This window comes from Trichosurus vulpecula, chromosome 1 (genome assembly GCF_011100635.1).
Source record: "Trichosurus vulpecula isolate mTriVul1 chromosome 1, mTriVul1.pri, whole genome shotgun sequence".
NCBI classification, from domain to species: domain Eukaryota; kingdom Metazoa; phylum Chordata; class Mammalia; order Diprotodontia; family Phalangeridae; genus Trichosurus; species Trichosurus vulpecula.
The window spans coordinates 444,285,926-444,290,200 of NC_050573.1; the positions used below are offsets into that span (position 1 = coordinate 444,285,926).

A 4,275-nucleotide genomic window follows, 5' to 3' on the forward strand; every position below is an offset into this window, starting at 1 on the left:
GCGGCATATAATTGTAATGTAATATTATTGTGCTATAGGAAATGGCAAACAGGCTGATTTCAGAAAAACCTGGAAAAACTTACATGAACTGATGCATGGTGAAGTGAACAGAACCAGGAGAACAGTGTACACAGTAACAGCAATATTGTTCGACGAAGAATTGTGAATAACTTCGCTATTTTCAGAAATACAATGATCCAAGACAATCCCACAGGACTAATGATGAGGCATAGTATCCACCCCAGAGAAAGAACTGATATTGTTTGCTGTAGACCGAAACACGCTATTTTCCACTTTCATTCTTTCTTTTTCTTTTATTCGAGTCTTAACACAAAATGACTAAAATGGAAATGCTTTACATGATTGTACATGCATAACCTATATCTGATTGCTTACCATCCCAGGGATGGAGGGGGGGGGGGCGGGGCGGGAAGGGAGAGACAGAGGGATAGAATTTGGAAGTCAAAACTTAAAACAAAAACAAATGTTAAAAAAATTGTATTAACACGTAGTCGGGCTCTCAGTTCGATGCGGCTGCGCAGCCGGGCCGTAGAGGCGGAGGTGACTTAGAGCGCCCCCCGCTAATCCCCGCCACCAGCTCTGGCCCCGGCTCCCTCTCCAGTGCGGACTCGGATCCGGCGCTGGGCAGGGGGAGGAGCAGGAGATGGCCACAGCAGAGGTCCTGGTGGAGGGCGAAGATGGCGGCTGCGGTCGCAGACGAGCGCTCTAGGGCTGCGAGCACTACGACCGCCAACCTCTACATCTGCGGCTTATGCCGTGATAACAGTGAAGGTCATCCCCTGGATCATTTTAAAGTGAAAGAAGGACAGCGTACGAAGTGTGGTGAAGTTCAGAATGTTCCACAAACTTGTGAAGAATGTAGCACTGTGTTTGGGGAATGTTGCTGCAATACGTGCCACCTATTCGACGAAGACAAGAAGCAACACCATCGTGAGAAGCGTGGAGTTTGTAGGATTGGAAGAAATTTTTCACTATTTGAAAAGTAACCTACGCCTATCCTTGAGTCTCCAAGGGGGTCACAAGTGCACTGAGAATGTCTCCAGGCAGAATTGTCCCATATCTTTGGAGGACATTCATACGTCCTGTTTAGTTGCTCATGTCTTGCCCTGTGGGCATGTTCTACACAGAACATGTTATGGAGAAATGTTAAAACAAGGCAACAGGTGTCCATTATATACGCCCTCTGTTCTAGATATGACTGGCTATTGTTGACAGTAATAATATGATGTAATGCAATATGATATAATGCAATGTGAGATGATATGACATAATGTAATATTTATGATATGATATAATGCAATTCAATATAAATATGATGTGACATAACATTACATTACATAATATAACAATATACCATAATATAATATAATGAAGTAGCACAAACTCCAATGCCAACAGAACATCAGAATACGACTGTGGAAGCTCACTGCAGTGATTGCAGTCCCTGCTCTTCAATCCAGTTCCACGTATTAGGAATGAAGCCTAAGAGCTGTGAGTCTTATAATACTGCCCAGGGCGGAGGATGTGGACTTCCTCTAAAGCAGCAGTGACCAGCCTCTCTAAACTGCACAGGGTTGCCTCAGAAGACCCACCATTGTTTCTGAAATAAGACATTCCTTAGTGTCCCATTGCTATGCTGTCACAAACATCAGATGTTTGTGGTCATGTTACAACATAAACTCGGGCTGCAGGGACTCAGTGATCAGTCTCTTAACTGGAGCTTTTCCATGGAGTGGAAATTCCTTCAATGTTATTTAGGACCCAGGTGACATTCTGATCTGAAATTGGTGTTCATTAGAATGTATAATTTCATTGCATTTCCTCTAAAGTAAAGTTATGTGTCCAGAATCTATAAATAGTTCTTAATAGAACTGTGTTTAACATTAAAACTTTATCTTAGGGGCTGTATTGTAAGACTAGGGTTTATCTTATTGTCTAAATAAAATTAGAATTTTATAAAGCAGTCCCTTTTGAATGCTATAAATGTGTACTTTAACGTAACAACAAAAAATATCTAAAATAATCATCCATTTCTTTTAGATTTTCCCATTTATTTGCAGATAGCTATGTGTAGTAAAGACAGCTAAGTGGTTCAGTGGATAGAACTCCGGACCTGGAGTCAGGAAGACCTGAGTTCAAATGCAGACTCAGACACTTACTATCTGTGTGATCTTGGGCAAGTCACTTAACCTCTCTTTGCCTTAGGCAAAGTACTCCAGTATATTTGCCAAGAAAGCCGCGTATGGGGTTTGAAGAGTCAGATGTGACTCAACAACAACAACAACATGTAGTAATCTGATATTTTCTAGATCATAGATCTAGAACTGGAAGAGGCTTTAGAGATCATATAGTTACACCCCCCCCACACTTGTTTTACAGATGAAGAAACTGAGGCCTGTAAAGATGCAGTGACTTGACCGAGGCCACACAAGTAGTAGTAAGTACTGGAGGCAGGATTTAACCCAGGTCCTTTGACTCTAAGTCCATCACCCTCTTCTTTGCACCTTGCTATAGTGTAGACAAGAGGAAGAGATATGGGCTATTGATAGTACAGGTATATGGAGTCAGAACTCAAGTCAAGAAGCATTTATTGAGTGCCTACTGTGTGCCAGGCACTGTGCTAACTTCTTGGAATACAAAGAAAGGCACAAAACACTTGCTGCTTTCCAGGAGTTCACAGTCTAATGGGGAAGACAACACACAAGCAACTATACAAACAGGCTATATACAGGGAAATCATTTTGGGGATATATTAAGGGAGACATGGAAAGGTTTTAGCTGGGATTTGAAGGAAGTTGGGAAAGGCCAGAGATGAAGATGAGGAGTGAATTCTAGCCACAGGGGGCTTGAATTGGGAGATAGAGTATTGCATGTGAGGAACAACAAGAAAGCTAGTGTCATTGGATTGGAGAGTGTGTGCGGATGGGTAAAGTATAAGAAGACTAGAAAAGTAGGAAAGGATCAATTAAAAGTCAAACAGAGGATTTTATATTTGATCCTGAATTAAGTGAACACTTGTACATTCCTCCCCCGCCCCTTCCAAAATCAATGATATAGGGGGAAGAGTACTGGATTGGGAATCAAAAAACCTCGGTTCCTGTCTGATTCTGACACTGTCAGAATAAAGTCATTTAACCTTTCTAACTCCAGTTTTCTGTCAGTAAAAAGAATCCCATAAATCTGGAGGGCAGCAGTAGTCCAGGAATGTGTAACTGACCCTATTCTGTGCAACATTTTAATCAGTGACTTGGATAAAAAAACAAATGCCATGACTATTACTTTTTTAGGTGATACGAACCTGAAGGGAATAACCAATATATTGGATGACACTCAGGATCCAAAAAGATCTTCATGGGTGAGAACAAGGGGCCAAATCTAAAAAGATTAAATTTATTAGGGATAAATGTAAAGTCCCACACTGGGGTTAAAAACAACAGCAACTATTCAAGTGTGGGATAGAAAGACATGACTAGACAGTTACTACATGTAAGATTAGAGAATTTTAGGGAACTGCAAGCTAACTATGAATCAACAGTGTCACAAGGCAGCCAAAAAGTGAATATAATCTTAATCTTAGTCTGTATTAAGAAAATGCCCCAAATGAAAGAGGTGATCATCCCTTCACTGTTTTTGCTGGTTAGATCACATCGGGAGCAGAGAACCTGGTAGCTCCAATATCATAATATCAAAGGCTGTCGTGTAGAGGTAGGATCATAGCTCTTGCTTTGCCCCAGAAGGCAAATGGGTGAAAGAAACAATGGGTATGAATTGTATCGAGGTGGATTTTGTCTTGTATAAGGGGAAATTTCCAATTAGCATTCCTCCTGTTCAGTTATGTTTGGGAATAGATAACCATTGGACTCTGAGATTCTAGGAAAATATTCAGGGTCTTTTGATGAGTAGTCTATCTTTGTTCCTGGCTTGAACAAATAGGTAATTATCAGGTTCTGAAGGAAAAAAAAATAGCAGATTATCCATAAAGCCTTGAAATCCTCGACTTTGTTTATCAACAAATCAAAGGTATCTGATGAACTGTAATTGGTAAGCAAGAGGGCAGCAGAATATTTCTATATGTAAATTTGAATTATAGATTGAGACTGGAAGGAGCTTCAGGGGTCATCTCATCCAATCCTTTTATTTCAGAGATGAGGAAGCTGAGGCCTAAACTGGTTAAGTGACTTTCCCAAGGTCACATAGGTAGCACCAGAGACAGAATTTAAGCCCATGACCCCTATCCAGGTCTCTTTCCCCTAC

At 41.0% G+C, this 4,275-nt stretch overlaps 1 pseudogene; it reads left to right on the forward strand.

The window, feature by feature from the left end:
* Positions 1-664: 664 nt before the first annotated feature.
* On the forward strand, positions 665-1,571 carry LOC118834735 (annotated as a pseudogene).
* The last annotated feature ends 2,704 nt before the right edge of the window (positions 1,572-4,275 follow it).